The sequence below is a fragment of the Ailuropoda melanoleuca genome, chromosome 15 (assembly GCF_002007445.2).
Source record: "Ailuropoda melanoleuca isolate Jingjing chromosome 15, ASM200744v2, whole genome shotgun sequence".
NCBI classification, from domain to species: domain Eukaryota; kingdom Metazoa; phylum Chordata; class Mammalia; order Carnivora; family Ursidae; genus Ailuropoda; species Ailuropoda melanoleuca.
The window spans coordinates 1603605-1623696 of record NC_048232.1 but is presented as its reverse complement, the minus strand read 5'-3'; positions in this window follow the sequence as shown (position 1 = coordinate 1623696).

Below are 20092 nucleotides of genomic sequence, written 5' to 3'. Positions count from 1 at the left end.
AAAAAAAAAAATCAACTGACTTGACATTTTGCAACATATGAATGAAGCTTCTGACTTCATTCTTCCATAACTTTTTGCTGGATAGCAATTTCCAAAATTAATCAAAACTTTAACCTAAGAAAAATATATTGAAATAAGTATATTTAAGAATAGAATGGATAGGGGCGCCTGGGTGGCACAGAGGTTAAGCGTCTGCCTTCGGCTCAGGGCATGATCCCGGCATTATGGGATCGAGCCCCACGTCAGGCTCCTCCGCTATGAGCCTGCTTCTTCCTCTCCCACTCCCCCTGCTTGTGTTCCCACTCTCGCTGGCTGTCTCTATCTCTGTCGAATAAATAAATAAAAAATCTTTAAAAAAAAATAGAATGGATAAATCAGATAGTTGGTAAAGTGACTCAAAACAAAAAAGAAAAAATGTTTAACTTCAGCAAAATATAATTTATGACATCTCCCTTCCTTATAAAATAAATTCTATTTTACAGAACTTACTAATAATTGGTAATAATGAAATGATGATTGTGACGACAATGATAACTGATGCTCTTCGTGACGACCACAAGGGACTGGAATGTGTTTTGCCGTGTACTTGGATTCAAATAATTATACTGAGTTGTAGAGAGGCACAAGAACAGAGAGATTAATTGAAAGACTTGTGTTCAAATCTTCATTCTTCCACTTAGCTAGATGCATGACTTCCAACAAATTATCTCCCATAAGCCTACTTTCTCATCTGTAAAATTAGAGTATTATGGAATGCGTTTGTAAAAATTAAACGCTTCCATGGCTGTAATGTGCTCAGCAGGATGGCCGGGCACATACTGAAAAGTCCACACACGCTGAGGACTTTAATGAGTGGGTTGCCGATACTTCTTACTGTGTCTGCCCGCACTTCCCTTTTCCCGCAGAACAGGCTGGAATAACCCCCTCGAGAAGTGTGCTTGGTATTTCTTCCTCACAACAAACATTCTTTGTTGAAGATGAGAATCTAGCGCTGGGTGGGGAGACTGACAGCGACTTGGCCGATGTGCAGTACTAGGCAGGTGTCTGATGGGTGGAGATACCGTCACAGCTTACCCACCCACAATGCACTCCATCAAAACCCAGGACCATGACGTACACCTTGTTCTCAACAGACCACAAAACAATGTTCTGCTTCATCCTGGAAGTGTGTGGGTTTCCAGCCTCCAAAGACACTTTCAAAATTCTAAAGTAAGAGAGGCACACGTTTCAACCACTAACCAGAATGCACGGTGATGTCTGATCTCGTGTGTGTCTCTCAAGTATGAACAAGCCATTAAGGATCACCGAGCTTTGTAGGAAGACTTCCAAGAAAGACCGTGATACAAATGTAGAAAGAGAGAAAGAAGAATGAAAATCAGAGCAAAGGCCGCTAATGCAGACTGCGGAGGAATATTTCAAAAATCGCTGATAATCTCAGAAACAAAGAGGACACTACGATAAAGAACAAACAAAAACTCTTGGAAACTAAAAAGAAGTTAGCGGGAATTTCAAAAAGTAAGTAGAGGATTTGGACGGTAGAGCTGAGGGAAACTTCCCAGCACAGAACCAACCATCGATGAGATAGCGAGTAAATGTCAAAACCGTTTTTAAAAGAAAAGATCTACACAATGGCTCTGGGAAATCCAACTAGTAATAAGGAAAAAGACAAGAGGAAAGAAAGGGACACGTGTCACCAGTGAAATCAGAGGAAGATAATTTCAAAAATAGGATTGATGGATTTGCAGGTTAAATTTATTGAGACAAATGAGTTAAGCATTTCTTAAATCAAGGATATTATCATGAAATCCAAACACTAGGAATGAAGGGAACAGAGAGGGGAAAAAAAAAAATAGGGTCCACATGAAAAAAAAAAAATCTGAAATAAGGATGACATTCGACCTTTTCCCAAGGCTTTTCCAAATCCAGAGGGCACGTTATTGTCAAGCTAGGCTTGTACGTCCACCCAAGTAGGAACACACTAGGGTTAGTATGGGTGGTTAGATCAGGGCCTGGCACAAATCAGCACTCCAGCACTGATCAGTAAGTGAGGGGAGGGGTCAATTCTGTCCCATTTGTTTGTCCTCAGGAAGCAAATGTGGACCAAGACATAGGAGAGTAAATCAAAAAGAAAGATGGCATCGGGTCCCGCCTGCGTGGGACGCTGCACGGGACAGATGAACCCCCCCTACTCCCCGCCCTCCCCCGCCACAAAGCAGCGGGTTTGCCCTGCGCAGCTGCAAGCAGCTGAAGCCCCTGACCACCGTCTCCAAGATGGGACACCTGGAGATCCCACTTTACCTGACCATTCCCATCTTGATGACAGTTTTCTTCTTTAGTTTATTCATCTAAAACTGTGGGAATTAGTGACAGGTACATAAAATATGAGACAAAAGCAAAATAAAGCAATACCAGAGACACAGCCAACCTGTCACATGGCTTGACTATTAAGGACATTTGCAGAGTCACACAAATGCAAACAGCAAACACGATTTCCGTAAACTTGAGCTATGACTGGTTTGGGAGTATGGCGAGGGAGGGGAGTCAGTGTGCATGTTTACGAGGAGGACAGGACAGGCTACGCGGTCGTAAATCTTCTTCCACAGCAAGGATTCGGTGGATACAGTCACACAAGACAGGAGAAGCAAACTCTTAGGAATCTGGAGGTGAGCACAAAACTTCTGAAAGGAACGGGCGCTGATGAGCTGTCTGTGATGAAGGAGACAAGGCAGGGTCACTTGTAGTAATAGTCAACTTTTAAAACTATGTTATATCGTTTTTGGGTGCCTGGGCGGCTCAGTGGGTGAAGCATCTGCCTTCGGCTCAGGTCATGATCCCAGGGTCCTGGGATGGAGCCCCTCATCGGGCTCCCTGCTCAGATGGGAGCCTGCTTCTCTGTCTGCCTGCTGCTCCCCCTGCTTCTGCTCTCTCTCTTTCAAATAAATAAATAAAAAATAAAACTATATCACTTTATATTTTTCAAAATGTTTAAATTCTACGTGTGTAAAACTGTGTACAATTTTCAAAGCTGTGAAATATGTTATTTCCACATTATTCTGCTGAACACCAGTGGAATAGGTATTTACTTGCTGTTTCATGGATGAGAAAACAGGGCCCAGACTTGCTGGGAGATTTTCCCTGGGTCATCCAGGTAGTAAACACACAGGCAGGACTTATCTCAGGGTTTTTAAATCCCAAATCCTCTGCTGTCTACAGACGCTAAACAACAATGAATGCACTTAATAAAATAAAAAATGCCTGTGTTTGTCAATTTTGTCAAGAAGTGCTTGGTTTGAGTCCCCAGCTTCCCTTCATGTCGGTGTGCACCTGTGGTTGATCTCTCAGAACTACCACCGTGTCCATAAAGTTAAGGGGATGGAAAACCACCCCATCTGCCCCAGAAGGACGTCGTGGGTACAGAACAAGAGCATATATTTTTAAGTGAATGCAAAACGAAAAGGGTCATTACTCCGCTGTCACATTTGTGGGCACACTGGTGGCTCATGGAAAAAGGACAACAGGGAACTGTCGGTTTTGGTGGGGCCCTCCTTCACGTGACACAAGGGGGTTGAAAACCACAGAGGAGTGTGAGGCTCTCCCCTTTCATTGCTTAGCAAGAGGCATCAGTTACATGTCCAAAGGCTGCAGTGGGACCCCTTCCCTCTCCCGGGACCTGTTCCTGTAGAATCTCTTTCCCAAGAGACAGCACCAGCAACCTCCCCAGGGCTCCCACACAGCTTCTGGGAGGATCCCTGACATTGGAGCATTCCCAGCTAGCACATGCATGTCTTTCCACCACGGAGAATCCAGGCGCTGTGAAACTGGGCATGTCCTCGCCACTGCCAAGGTTCTCCTTGCACCTAAATATCCCCTGGCAAGGGTACAGGCTCCTGAGAAGGTCACCCACATTGCAGGGGAGAAAGAATGTCGTGTCCCCCCTCCCCACCAACGCCCTGTCTTATTCATCCGTGTCCAACAGCCTGAGGAAGGACGTCCCCCCATCGTGAGGCATACTCATGACCACAGGCCATTCCTGTTACAATTATATTTCTCCTGAGAGATCAAGCACACAAATGCATCATTAAATTAAATACTCCAAGGCAAGTCTTGCACCACTGTAAGGAGAGTAAGACAAAGACAGATTATGTAACAAGTCCAAGACTGACCAGCTGGCCAGTGGGGGAGCTAAGATTCAAAGCCACATTCTGTGGCCCCGGACTCCCTGTTTCTTGAATTTCTGCCTTGGAAGTGAGCAACAGTAAAAGTGAAAAGGGCTGAAACAGCCTGTAAAGACAAAATAATTATATCGGTTATCTGTAGTTCCACAGCAAATCACTACAGACGCATGGCTTCCAACAGCTCACACTGGTTCTATCAGTTCTGCGGGCCAGAAATCCAGGCAAGGCTGTGCCACAGGCTTTATCCAAGTCTCTCCTAAACTGCAGTCGGGCTGTGACCCGGGCTGGAGTCTCTCCGAAGACTGTACCGGGGATGGGTCTGGTTGCAGCACACTGTTGGTGGCAGGATTCAGTTCCTTGCTGGATGTTAGACGGAGGACATCCGTCCCTAGTTGGCTCCCGACCAGAGGCCATCCCTGGTCCCTTGCCACTTGGGTGTCTCCACTCACTCTATCAAAGGATGGAAGCTGAGGAGGGGGTAGGGAGGCCCACTAGCAACTGGGAAGTTGTAATCTGATGCAGCCATTCATGGGAGCGCCATCCTGTCACCTCTGCCCTAATCTGTGGCTACAGGGAAGCCATGCAAGGGGCAGGCGCTCCACGCGGGCCAGAGCATCGGGGGAGGGGCTCGCCTGGGGGGTCTCAGAGCCTGTCCTCCACAATGACGAAGTTCCCCACTCTGTGAGTGAGTACACCACAGACTAATGAGTGAGGCCTTTGAACACTTCTTTTGCTAATCCCAAATATTAGACCAAAAACCCATATCTCTTCTTTATTTTACTGTTAATTTTTTTCTTGAAAAATAGTTTAATGGGTTATTCCAAGCAGCCCAGCAAACTTTTACTGGAGATCATATTTTATGTGGAAGTTGTAAAAGTCAGGTGAGAGTAGAAATGTGAGTTTGAAAATAATGGGCAGGGAGGTCTTTTTTAGAGCCCTGGGGGTTCCCTCCTCCTCTTGAATTTAGGCAATGCAGACTTTTGATCCTGTCATTATGTGGTGGGTCTGTTTTCCCCCACTTCATGCGGTTTTCATAGGTGATCATCCCCAAGGGGCATCTGTCTGTCTTGTCTTGCTGGCCATGCAAAGTCATTTCAGTTAACCTGAGGTACACGCACCTCACCTCAAACAGACAGACCCTTACCTGTATAGAGTACCATCTAAATATGAGCCCGTATGAATGCACTTACAGTAGCTCTGCCCACCACGGTATCTTGACTTCAGGAGCAAGATAATTCTGTGTATCACGGTTTCTCACCATGGAATACGTTAGCCAAGCATCACTGTTCCAATTCTATACATGGAAACATTTCTAAAAGAATTATATGGATTTATTTCAACATTAAAAATTTTAATATTACCACCAATTGCTTACAGATTGCTTAAAAATATTTGACCTGAGAAGGAGAGTATGAATTCATCTTGAAGATGGAAAATAGCTAGCAGGGGAGTGTGCCCTGAGATCTGATATGTCAGTCGCCCTCCAGACCTGAAGGATCACACTCATTTTTATTAATGACCTTGTTATTTGAAATGGGAAAAAAAATCACAATTACATAGGCTTTCTGGGCTTAAAATAGGGGCCTGGGGAGGGAGAGTGGATGGATTAATGTGACCTCTGGCTTAGAAGAGCACAATAACCAATCCAGTTAAAAGGATAGACGGGAACTGTCCTCTCTTGCGATAAACAAATCTGCTTCTTTTAATCTCATCCTCTGGGGCTGAGATTAAAACAAATACGACCCGATAGGCTTGGTCCAATTTATTTTCAGATTATAAGAATGGCTCCCCCTGTTATAATTCTGCCAGAAAAACCCTGCCGATATTTTCAAACCACAATCTAGGATAAACATCACACAGCATATGGTATAAAGATGGAAACGTTTGAAGGGAAAGAGAATGTTTAGAAGTGCGCTGGGTGGGGAGAAAAGAGGAGGGGCCATTGCAAATTCATTCTCTATATTTCAGATATTTTTCTCCGTGTCGGGTAAGTGGTGGGATATTGAATTGCTTTCTAGAGAGCAAATTCCATTGTAGGCTTTCTCCTTGTCGACTCTGCATTTATATTTACAAGAAGGCTGAGAGCACCAGGGAGCATTGAAGCATTACTGAAAAGTTGAACCTGATACCTCCCCATATCATGGTTTAATAAACCGACAAACTGATTACTGAATTCAGTTTCCATATGTAAGAAGAAACTCGAGGAAGTGAGCACATCAAACCTGGCTTCATTTTAGTATGAACACACACTTAGAAATATTTAGAATGATGACACCTGAACCACATCTTATCTTTTTTCTTCTAAAATTCAATTCAATACAAGAGAATCAACTAACATAGGGTCTCTTGGACCACAAAAAATGGCATTAAGACATACAACACATTAATACATACAATGAGTGATACTAATGAATACCGTAAGTGAAATACAGCCAGTTTTGACTACCGTATGTTACAAGAGGTAATATCTATGCATAAAGGTTTTGAGAAAGCAAACAAAACAAAACAACAACAACAAAAACCCCTCCATGATTCCACGCAGTTTGGAAAACAAATTTGAATTTATGTTAATATAATTATTGCTTGTTTTGTCCACTCAATCACAACCAGAAATAAGCACAAAGAAATTATACATTAATTGCATTAAATAAGCAGTTAATTACTTTATTTATCATTCATTCACTCATTTATATTTAATGATGCCCATTATTTGCCAATCGGTGATGGGGTGACAGGCTTAAAAGTCAGCAAGAGAAACCTAGTCTCTGATGGACGATCAAAAATAAATAAGCAGTAAGAGTACGAACTCTATTACAAGGACGGTGTGTGTGCGAGGGGGAATGAACGTGTTGATTGCACGCGTGTACACACACATGAGATCATGTAGAGAGAGAAAAAGGTCTTCCAGGTGTACAAAATAGGCTTAAATCACAAAAATACTTCTGTCCGTGTGGGTTTCACCAGGGCCTCAGGCACAGCGCCTCTTTCAGACCCTCCCGCCTCCTCGCGCAGGCGTCATACTTGCTGGAGTCCACGGGCAGACTCTGCTCTCCGTCCTCCCTGGTTAGTCGTGGGCCCCACCTCCTCAAGAACCGCAGGGCTGTGGGTCGCTTCTCCGTCCTTCTCTCCAGACAGATGAATGGCGGCAACACGGCAATGACAACAACCACAACCACAAGAACGTGGTGACCGTCTGAGGCATTTTTATGTATTAAACGCACCACAGTCCTTCTCCCAAAGCACTTCCGTTGGGCTGTTACACACAGGCTCTGTGTCATGTTTAAATGTGAGTCCACTCCAGCAGACACTTCGGACCCTGAGTTGTACTTCAAGAGTTTACTATAACACAGTAATTGTAGACGGGGTGCAGTGATTTTTGAATGTCTATGAATCATACAAGCTACGATCTCAAGTGGGTAAACCATGATACCAGCTCCTGATTCCTTTACTCAGTCCCAGGGTGGGGAACTTGACGGCTATCTTTGTTAGACATGTGACTCAATGTTTTTGTGTGCTTATGACAAAACTTTGACACTGAGAATTAAAACTTGGGAGTTGGAAATTTTGAGAGTCAACTATCTGTCTTTCTATCTCTTACCTCTTCTGGGGGTTTTGAAATTCAACTCTGAGACTCAAAAGTTTAATATTGATCCTTCTCTCCTCCCTTGTTCTGCTGTGGATTCCCTTCTTACTTCTGCTGATTGAAATAGGGTCAAGGCAATACCAACAAAACTATAATGACTAAGGCACACACGTTGGTTAATATCCAAATACTCCTCCCTCACAAATTTTAATTAGAGTAGCCACCTATAAATCCCTAAGAAGGAGAACAGCTGAATGAATTAAGGCACAAACCAAGAAAGAACACTTCTCTATACATAAAAATTGTGGAGGACAATTTTGTGAGTTCAGAAATGTTGATTACAAATCACTAATTAATTAAAAAGCAGCTATCAAACTAAATACTCCAATGTATTATAATAATTGAAGTACACTAACATGGGCAATATTTACATCTGGGTTTTGTTATACTGATTATTTGGAATGTCTTTTTTGGCTATTTCCTCTTTTTCTAAGTTATATGTAGTCATATTATAATACTTAGCCACTAACTGTACCAACCTTTGTTTCTACATCACCTTACCCTACAAAAACCTATTATTACCTGGTATCCTCCTATGAGTGGATTACTTTCCAGGGAGCTGGGAAGACTTCTCAGCTGATATGTGAAATTTGCTACAAAGAGACAGGATAGAAAAGATATTCTATTCTTCACCATGACCCTTTTCCATTAAAACAACAACAACAAAAAGAAAACGGCACTGTGTGTGGAAGATCTAAGAAAATAAAATCAACAGGAAAGCAAAGAGATAAAGGTGTCACAATTGCATAAAAGGGAGTTCGCATTTCATCTTACTTATTTGGGACATATCTTTATGTTTTCAGCTAAACATGTCTACACATCATCAGCTCTATATTTAGTTAAACCATGTAATTATAAAATACATTTTATGGGACACCTGCGTGGCTCAGTCGGTTAAGCGTCTGACTTTGGCTCAGGTCGTGATCCCGGGGTCCTGGGATCAAGTCCCACATTGGACACCCTGCCCAACAGGGAGCCTACTTCTCCCTCTGCCTGCTGCTCTTCCTGCTTGTGCTCTCTCTCTCTCACTCCATCAAATAAATAAATAAAATCTTTAAAAAATAATAAAATGAAAAAATAAAATATATTTCACTACAGAAGTCTTCACTCCTACTGGTCATGCTCTGTAATATGGAACATTTTAAATCACATCTCTGCAAGGCTACTTTCTCCCTTTGCTTTCACTGGAGCTAGGCTTGTGATTAGCTGGGGTAGAGAGCATACCATTCAGCAGCACTTCTTCTCACACCTTGTTGCTTTTTCTTGATCTGACCTCAAAGGCTGCATCTTCAGACAGGTCTGCATGGAGCATCGTATGTCTCAATTTCCAATTCTCTTTTAGATTTTTTCATCATAATTTTCATCATCAGAGATTACCACGTCCATGGGTGTTCAACCTGTTTCCCCAACCGGAATGTCATCATTATGATTCCTTTACTCACTGCTCAACAAATATTATCTGCACTCACGAGAAGGCCATGTGGTAGGGTTCAGAGGCAAAGGCTGCGCTCTGGAAATGCGGTCCACACGCCATCCACAGCTTTCTTCCAGGCTCCCCGAGCAACTACAACACTATATATTGTGGTACAGTGTGCATTACTCCTCAATCTCATTCCAGGAGGGAGCAAAGTGGCGGTAACAAAAGTCACAGCCAATAGCTACTGCTCTCTAAGTCCACACACAAAATCCTCCCAGCAGTCCTTTGGCAGGTACCTGCCATTATCCACCAATACATCGCCAGCAGACTGCATTTTCCAAGAACGAAGGAACAACATTCCCTGTCCACATGCTTTTTCCGTATCTCACGAAGAGGGAGAGTTCACTTCTTCACCTCCTTTCGTCTGCATGAGTCCTGAGCTGGTTTGACAACTAGAACATGGTAGACATAACTGCACCTTGAACTTGCCTGAAAGCTTCTTCCTCCTGCCTCTGGGAGATCTTGATCTTGGGATGGCCCTCTTGGAAGCCAGCAGCCACAGCAGGAGAAGCCAGGCCATCCTGAATGGCTGAGCGTCAGCTGACAGCTCAGTTCACTTGTCAGATAGAAGAAAGCTGTCTTGGACATATGATCAGTTTGACATTGGAGTCCTCTTCCCCAGCTACCATGTCACTGCAGCCATGACGGTCCCAGAAAAAACCACCAACTAAGCCCAGTCAACACAAGGAACATTGTGTAATTTCAATAAAGGGCCATTTAAAGCCATTGAGTTTGGGGATGGCTTGTCGTATGGTAGAAGATAACTGAAAAATTATTTTTTGCTTTGAAATGAGGTACTATGAAAACAAAAACCAGGGCATGTGACCAGTAGGCAGGCAAGAGTGGGAAGGTCTCTACAGAGATTGTCCAGGAAGGCCCGGAGGACAGTGTGTATTATAGGCAAAGCTGTTGCCTGTGGTGATACAAGAGATAAGAAAGATACCAGACGAACTTTTGAATCTGACTAACGATATATCCACACAAAATATAGAACGTAGCAACCAGATTCTTCTAGTGTCCCAAGATGTAACACAAGAAGTGGAATAATTTTCTTTTTTTTTTAAAGATTTTATTTATTTATTCAACAGAGATAGACAGCCAGCGAGGGAGGGAACACAAGCAGGGGGAGTAGGAGAGGAAGAAGCAGCTCCATAGCGGAGGAGCCTGACGTGGGGCTCGATCCCACAACGCCGGGATCACGCCCTGAGCCGAAGGCAGATGCTTAACCGCTGTGCCACCCAGGCGCCCCTGGAATAATTTTCTAAGGAGTGGTAAACAGAACTTCCCCCATTTATTGGAAGTTTGAAGACAGAGGCAGTCTACGATGGTTTTCTGGGGGACACGGAGGAGATGCAGGAAGGAGGTATGCTCGTGCACCCCTGGGATCCAGATCAGAACAATGTCTCGAGTTCAATTCTGCCATTGACCATGTCACACTCTCCGCAACATAAATTTCCTCACAAGCGCCTGCAGAAGTACGGATAACAGCATGTGCCCTGCGTTGTTTGGGGTAAGCACAGATCAGAGACAGCACTGGTGCCTGTCACTGGGGTGTTGGTTGGATAAATGATGGTACATGCATGAATCTCACGTAGTGCAGCCTAAAAAGACAGCCCAGGATACCATCATCAAAACAGACAGCCAAAGCTTATCACTCAATAAAGTAACACAAAGCAAAAGTGTGCGGTACGGGGCAGTGTGTCTAGTATCTTATAGAATGTTAAAAAAAAAAAAAGACACACCCATGTGGATGTGTGTAGCATGCACCCAGAATTACACAGAAAACCTGGTAAAAGGCATCGCCTCTGTGAGAGAGCCCGAGAGAGTGGAGGCAAGTGTGGTAAGTGGCTTACATAGAATGACAAAGTCGGAATTCTACTCGGAAGCTAAGCATATGAACTCTAGTGTTTTTTTAGTGGTGAGCTGCTTAGGGCTCTATCCCCAGACCCTCGGGGTGTGAGTTTCTATTTTTCAGTATTGCTTCAATGAAAAAGCTTGAGAAACACTAAGGCATGGTAGACAGCTCATGGGTGAGTCAGGAGGTCTCCCCAGGCTGTCCAGAAGGACATCAGCACCTAGCGAGAAAAATACACACTCCAGTGCCACCAAAGTTACTTTCCTTCCGGTACCTCTGATTGTTACTTATTATAAGCTCCAGTATGCTGCATTTTTTAATTAAGAGCTAATTTGTTTAAAGATATATTTTATTATTTGTTTGAAATTATCTCTTGAGAGAGAGATAATTAGAATGAGTGGGGGAGGGGTAGAAGAGGAGGAGAGAGAATCTCAAGCAGACTCCCTGCTGAGCGCAGAGCCCAACAGGGGGCTCAATCTGAGAACCTTGAGATCATGACCTGAGCTGAAATCAAGGGTTGGATGCTCAACTGACCGAGCCACGAAGATGCCCCAAGACTTTACTTTTTAGAGCTGTTTTAGGTTCACGGCAAAATCGAGGGAAAGATACAGAGATTTCCCATATACTCCCTGCCCCCCCAGCATCCCCCACTATCAATATACCCCACCTGATGGCACATATTTTACCAAGGATGAACCCACATGGGCAAGTCAGCATCACCCCAAGTCCATGCTTTTCACGGGGGGCCACTCGTGCTGTTGTATGTTCCGTGGGTTTGGACAAACGTATGACACGTATCCACCATGATGGTATGCAGTAAACCTACACAGGATAGTCTCATTGCCCTAAAAACCCTCTGTGCTCTGCCATCGTCCCTCTCCCCCAACGCCTGATCCCTCGCTGTCTCCAGTTTCTGTCTTTCCCAGAGTGTCATGAAGTTGAAACCACGCGGCGTGCATCCATTTCAGATGGGCTTATTTTACCGATTAATACGTATTTCAGATTCCTCCATGTGTCCCCATGGTGGATGGCTCACTTCTTTTTAGAGCTGAATAATATTCCATTGTTATGTCTTCTTTCAATCTTTGTTCTTATTTAAAGAAACAGACAGTTTTATGCAAGTTTACAAGTATAACATACACAAACGAACAATGAAAGAATCATGGCCGTAAGTAACCTTTCGTAGTACATATTCTCTACAAAAGGTTGGAAAAAATAGGCTATAAACTGAGTTCAGACTCCCACCAGACAGCACTCCCGACTTTTCCCCAGAACGCTCTAAACTCCTTGAGGAAAATCACAATGCCTGTAAGATCCCCTGCCGGGAGTCATGTTCTCAATGTGTCTCTAAACCACTAGGTCACCTCAGTCAGAGGTAGATTACTCAGAGCTGATGGCCGGGTGAGTGCTGGAATTCTGACTCCGTTACTCTCCCCCTTTGTGCCCTTCCATCATCAAGACGCCGCTAACAGTGAGTAAAGAGCGCGCATGAGTAGACTGGTTTATATGACTATCCGTAGGCATTATCCGTCTCTAATAAACAGCCACCACTTCTCGTGGAAGGGCTCACACCCATTTCAACTGAATTTCAGGAAATTGGCAGAAATACAAAAGTGATGGAGCATTCGGGTCACTTCACCAATCAGTTGGCAGTAAGTAAGACGTGGTGAAGTGTGACGAGGGAGGTATATTGTCTCTGCCCTAACTGCCAGCCCGCGGACGGGGTGTGGGTGGATGCCACACGGGAGACCCACGGTGCGCGAGGCCATGCACTGCAGAACATACCATCTCGCTACTGAGTTAGGGCGTTAGGGTCACAAGTCTTTGCAAAACGAGGCTTGCTCACAGGGACCAAGGTGTGGGGCGCAGTGGGCAAGTGGGGTGAGCAAGTCTTCAAACCATCGTCCTGTGGCTGAAAATCACTGTGTCAGCCCTGCTGTGAATACTGCTGCATGGATGAACCAGAAAAGTTTTTTTGGTTTTTTTTTTTGTGTTTTTTTTTTTAAAGGCGCTTTTCCCTGTTTAAAGAAGACCCTTAAATAATTTGCTACATTATAACAAGTGTGCTAACTTCTGAAAATCAGAGCTGATTTCTCAACACCAAGATGTAATCAACCTACCAATCTATGATATAGACTTTATATTGTATATGTATATATACAGACACTTTGACCTTGGTATTGAGAAATAGCTCCTGATTTTCAGAATTGAGTAAATATATGAATATATAATAAATAAATGTGTATGTATAAGCACACACATCTACTCTTTATATGAAGAACAAACCACACAGCTGGTGAACGACGCCCGCGACCTTAATAAAGTGGAACATTTTACTCATCATAATGGACATGGACTGGAAGCTACTTCCGTCCCCTCTTTGCTCACCTCCAGGCTCTCCTAGCATCTCAGTGGGTCCAGCGTCGCCGAGACACTGTGCGTATCTCCACTGGACCATGTAATCAACCATGAATGTTAGGCTGGAAGAGTCTCTTCTAAAACGACAACTGTCTTTACGACTTCCAGGCTACGGAAAACCTGGCTCACTGCTTGCTCATGGACCACATCCAATTAGAGAGAGAAAGAACTTTGGACTCAGAAGCCTGAGGTCTGGGTTTTGAGATTGTGCCTTTTTCTCGGACACCTGGGCAAGTCTTGGGCCAGCCACCGTCTGGACATCAGCGGCCTTGCTCATGAAACAGAGTTGGAGCAGACAGTCCCCAGCATCGCTGGTGGCTCAAAACTCTGTCTCTGGGGATGTTTCTTCAGCTTCCGTGCTTCCCTTTGTTCTTTATTTGCTCTTTCCAGAGCACCTTCTTTTATTTTTTCATTTATTTTTATTTTTATTTTTTTATTATATTATGTTAGTCACCATACAGTACACTCCTAGTTTTTGATGTAAAGTTCCATGATTCATTAGTTGTGTATAACACCCAGTGCACCATGCAATATATGCCCTCCTTACTACCCATCACCGGGCTATCCCATTCCCCAACCCCCTCCCCTCTGAAGCCCTCAGTTTGTTTCCCAGAGTCCACAGTCTCTCATGCTTCATTCCCCCTTCTGATTACCCCCCCTTTCTTTATCCCTTTCTTCTCCTACCGACCTTACTACTTCTTATGTTCCATAAATGAGCGAAATCATATGATAATTGTCTTTCTCTGCTTGACTTATTTCACTTAGCATTACCTCCTCCAGTGCTGTCGATGTTGCAGCAAATGTTGAGAACTTGTTCTTTCTGATAGCTGAGTAATATTCCATTGTATGTATGGACCACAGCTTCTTAATCCAGTCATCTGTTGAAGGGCATCTTGGCTCCTTCCATGATTTAGCTATTGTGGACAATGCTGTTATGAACATTGAGGTGCAATATGGCCCTTCTCTTCACTACGTCTGTATCTTTGGGGTAAATACCCAGTAGTGCAATGGCTGGGTCATAGGGTAGCTCAGAGCACCGTATTTTAAATAGCAATCGTTGCTTTCAGGTAGGAGGTAAATCTGAGGAAGCATCGCTTTATTCATGGTCTTTATGGAGGAAACCGCAACACTAAGGGATTAACTGCATTGCAGGCCAGGTTCTCCGGAGCAGAGCTCAGGCGTGAGTGATTCAGGAAAGACTTGGAGAAGGATGGAGAAGGGACACAATTCAGACACCTGTGCCACCTGAGACAATGTGCCCATGGGGGACAGCTGCTCTCTGACCTCGCAGGGCACTCTGGATATAAGTGATGCTTTTCAGAGCGCTACCCAGCCTGTGGCAGAGGGTGCCCCAGGGGACACACACCTGCAGGTGTTCCCTGCGCTCTGCAGACCAAGCAGCTCCAGGGGAGCAGGGAGAGGCTACCAAACCCAGAGCACACACAGCCCCGCGGTGCACGGAAGGAACAAAGCAGGGCCCAGGGGATTGAGGCTGAGCGCCCCAGAATCCGCTGCATGCTCTCCACCTGAAGTGATTAGCCCAAAGTAATTCAACATTAGGAGTGAGCTGGAGAGAAAAGTCAGCTAGACGACGTCCTGAACCAGGCTCCACTCAGCACATTTTTATCACGGCACTTGGGCAGTTTGAGTCTCTACTTAGAAGAATTAAGAAGGTTGTGCCCAGAGGAGGAGTTAAGATGGCAGAGGAGTAGGGGACCCCTTTCTCAGCCGGTCCCCTGAGTCAAGCTGGATAGGTACCAGACCAGCCTGAACACCCACGGAATCAGCCTGAGACGCAGGAAGATACATCTGGATCTCTACAAATGAACATCTCCAGCGATGAGTATTGAGGTACGAAGCGGGGAGCCGTGAAATTGCGCACAGATATCGGAAGATAAACGGAAGAGGGAGGGAGCTGCCGCGATCAGGCGCCGGGAAGTGGTAGCCACCTGCACGGGGGAGCGGGCAGACTCGCGGACCGATACCCGCAAGAGAACAGACTGGGACCGTGAGAGTGGAGCACGCGCCACCAGACTTCTCACGGAACTCCGGAATCCCGGTGTGCTCACTGGATCCAGACTGAGACCGGGAGCTGGCGGAGGGCGCGTGATCAGACTGAAACGGAGCTCCGGTGCGTTCACTGGAACCACACTGAGACCGGGAGCTCCAGGAACGCGCGGGTGCGGCTGGCGGCTAGAGGCTGGCAGTGTTAGAAACACAAAGGACAGAGATGTGTGGCCCTGGAAGTGAGGGCTGGGACACCGGGTGTGGGGCGCATATCCCCGGATGCTGCAGGGTTGAGCAGCACCAACAGTAAGAGAGTTAAAGTGGCCAGAACATCAGTGGAGAACGGTCCACGATCCCTCTGTTCTGAGACAGAGGCTGAGATTCGGCCACTGCTGCTCTGACTATCAGAAGAGGCACACCAAACCGCCAGGGAAAGCCACCAGAGAACAAAAGCCTGGAAATACTGGCTCACAGTGTGCCCATCCCCATCCCCCCTCGCAGGGGACACGGAGACTCTACCCAAACAGGTTTGCCTGAGTATCGGTGCAACAGGGCCCTCCCCCAGAAGGCAGGCTGAAAAATCAAGAAACCCACATCCCTAAGATCCCTATAAAACAAGGGCACACAGCCTGGGTCCCGGTCAATAATTTGGGTTCTGGACAACACCGCAACCTCTCCTCATCAGAATGACGGAAGGAGAAATCCCCCCCAGCAAAGAAAAGACAATGAGTCTGTGGACTCTGCCACAGAACTAATGGATATGGATATAACCAAATTATCGGAAATGGAATTCAGAGTAACAATGGTCAAGATGATGTGTAGACTTGAAAAAAGTATTAAAGGGTGGAAATGAGAGCGAATCAGGCAGAAATTAAAAATTCTATGAGCCAAATGCAGTCAAAACTAGAGGCTCTGATGGCCAGGGTGAATGAGGCAGAGGAACATATCAGCGAATTGGAGGATGGGTTAGTAGAAGAGAAAGCTAAAATAGAAGCTGGACTCAAAAAAATCCACGCTCAAGAATGTAGGTTACGGGAGATTACTGACTCAATGAAACGTTCCAATGTCAGAATCATCGGCATCCCCGAGGGGGTGTGTCAGAATCATCGGCATCCCCGAGGGGGTGGAGAAAAACAGAGGTCTAGAAGAGATATTTGAATAAATTGTAGCTGAAAAGTTCCCTAATCTAGCAAAGGAAACAAGCATTCATGTCCAAGAGGCAGAGAGGACCCCTCCCAAGCTCACCCACGACAAACCTACGCTACATCACGTCATAGTGCAATTCGCAAATATTAGATCCAAGGATACAGTATTAAAAGCGGCCAGGACAAAGAAATTTCTCACGTACCAAGGCAAAGGTATTAGAATTACGTCAGACCTGTCTACACAGACCTGGAATGAGAGAAAGGGTTGGGGGGGGCATTTTTAAAGCTCTTTCAGAGAAAAACATGCAGCCAAGGATCCTTTATCCAGCAAGGCTGTCATTCAGAATTGATGGAGAAATAAAGACCTTCCAGAATCACCAGTCATTGACCAATTTCGTAACCACGAAACCAGCCCTACAGGAGATATTAAGGGGGCTTCTATAAAAGTAAAAAGGCCCCAAGAGTGATACAGAACAGAAAGTCACAATCTATAGAAACAAAGACTTTACTGGCAACATGGTATCATTAAAATCATCTCTCTCAATAATCAGTGTCAATGTAAAAGGCCTAAATGCTCTCATAAAATGCCACAGGGTTGCAGATTGGATAAAAAGACATGACCCATCCATTTGCTGTCTACAAGAGACTCATTTGGAACCTAAAGATACATTCAGACTGAAAGTAAAGGGATGGAATACCATCTCTCACGCCAATGGACCTCAAAAGAAAGCTGGGGTAACAATTCTTATATCAGACAGATTGTATTTTAAACTAAAGACTATAGTTATAATGGGACATAGAGGGGCACTATATTGTTCTTAAAGAATGTATCCAACAAGTAGATATGACAATTATAAATATATATGCCCCCAACAGGGGAGCAGCAAGATACACAAGCCAACTCTTAAAAAATAAAGAGACATATAGATAAGAACACAGTAATAGTAGGGGACCTCAACACCCCACTATCAGAAATAGACAGAACACCCTGGCAAAAACTAAGCAAAGAATCAAAGGCTTTGAATGCCATACTCGACGAGTTGGACCTCATAGATATATATAGAACACTACACCCCAGAANCTATCAGAAATAGACAGAGCACCCATGCAGAAAATCGACAAAGAAACAAGGGCTTTGAATGCCATACTCGACGAGTTGGACCTCATAGATATATACAGACCACTACTCCCCAGAACCAAAGAATACTCATTCTATTCTAATGCCCATGGAACATTCTCAAGAATAGACCATGTTCTGGGTCACAAAACAGGTCTCAACCAATACCAAAATTGTTCCCTGCATATTCTCAGACCACAACGCCCTGAAATTGGAACTCAAGCACAAGGAAAAATTTGGAAGAAACTCAAACACTTGGAGACTAAGATCCATCCTGCTCAGGAATGATTCGATAATAGAGGAAATCAAAAAACAAATTAAACAATTTATGGAGACCAACGAGAATGAATACACAACGGTCCAAAACCTATGGGATACTGCAAAGGCAGTCCTAAGGGGGAAATACATAGCCATCCAAGCCTCACTCAAAAGAATAGAAAAATCTAAAATGNATAGAAAAATCTAAAATGCAGTTTTTATATTCTCACCTCAAGAAGCTGGAACAGCAACAGAGGGACAGGCCTAATCCATGCACGAGGAAGCAGTTGACAAAGATTAGAACAGAAATCAATGAATTAGAAACCAGGAGTACAGTAGAGCAGATCAACAGAACTAGAAGCTGGTTCTTTGAGAGAATCCATAAAATTGACAGACTACTGGCAAGACTTATCCAAAAGAATAGAGAAAGGACCCAAATTCATAAAATTATGAATGAAAAAGGAGAGGTCACAACCAACACCATTGAAATTGGAAGCATTATTAGAAACTTTTATCAACAGCTATATGCCAAAAAACTAAACAATCTGGAAGAGATGGAGGCCTTCCTGGAAACCTATAAACTACCAAGACTGAAACAGGAAGAAATTGATTTTTTAAGCAGGCCAATTTATTATGAAGAGATTGAGTCAGTGATAAACAACCTTCCAAAAAACAAAACTCCAGGCCCGGATGGTTTTCCTGGGGAATTCTATCAAACATTCAAAGAAGAAATAATACCTATTCTCCTAAAGCTATTTCAAAAAATAGAAACAGAAGGAAAGCTACCAAACTCATTCTATGAGCTACCAAACTCAATATTACCTTGATCCCCAAATCAGGCAAAGACCCCATAAAAAAGGAGAATTACAGACATATTTCCCTAATGAATATGGATGCCAAAATACTCAAAAAGATCCTGGCTAATAGAATCCAACAGTACATTAAAAGGATTATCCATCATGACCAAGTGGGATTCATCCCTGGGATGCAAGCGTGGTTCAACATTCGCAAATTGATCAGTGTCTTAGATTTTATCCAGAAGGAAAAATTCAAAAATCATATGATTCTCTCAATAGATGCAGAAAAAGCATTTGACAAAATACAGCATCCTTTCCTGATTAAAACCCTTCAGAGTGTAGGGATAGAGGGTACATTCCTCAATCTCATTAAAAAAAAAAATCTATGAAAAGCCTAAAGCAAATATTATTCTCAATGGGGACAAGCTGGAAGCCTTTCCCTTAAGATCAGGAACATGACAAGGATGCCCACTCTCACCACTATTATTCAACATAGTACTAGAATTCCTTGCAACATCAATCAGACGACAAAAAGGGATAAAAGGTATCCAAATCGACAAAGAAGAAGTCAAACTGTCTCTCTTCCAGATGACATGATACTCTATATGGAAAACACAAAAGAATCCACGTCCAACCTATTAGAAGTTATAGAGCAATTCAGTAATGTGGTGGGATACAAAATCAATGCTCAGAAATCAGTTGCCTTTCTACACATGAATAATGAGACTGAAGAAAGAGAAATTAGGGAATCCATCCCATTTACAATAGCACCAAAAACCATACGTTACCTTGGAATTAACTTAACCAGAGACGTAAAGGACCTATATCCTAGAAACTATAGATCACTTTTGAAAGATATTGAGGAAGACATAAAAAGATGGAAAAATATTCCATGCTNAAAATATTCCATGCTCATGGAACGGAAGAATTAACATAGTTAAAATGTCCATGCTACCCAGAGCAATCTATACTTTCAATGCTATCCCAATCAAAATACCAAGGACATTTTTCTTAGAACTGGAACAAATAGTCCTTAAATTTGTATGGAACCAGAAAAGGCCCCGAATCGCCAAGGAATTGTTGAAAAGGAACAACAAAGCTGGGGGCATCACAATGCTGGTTTTCGAGATGTACTACAAAGCTGTGATCAGAAAGACAGCATGGTACTGGCACAAAAACAGACACATATACCAATGGAAC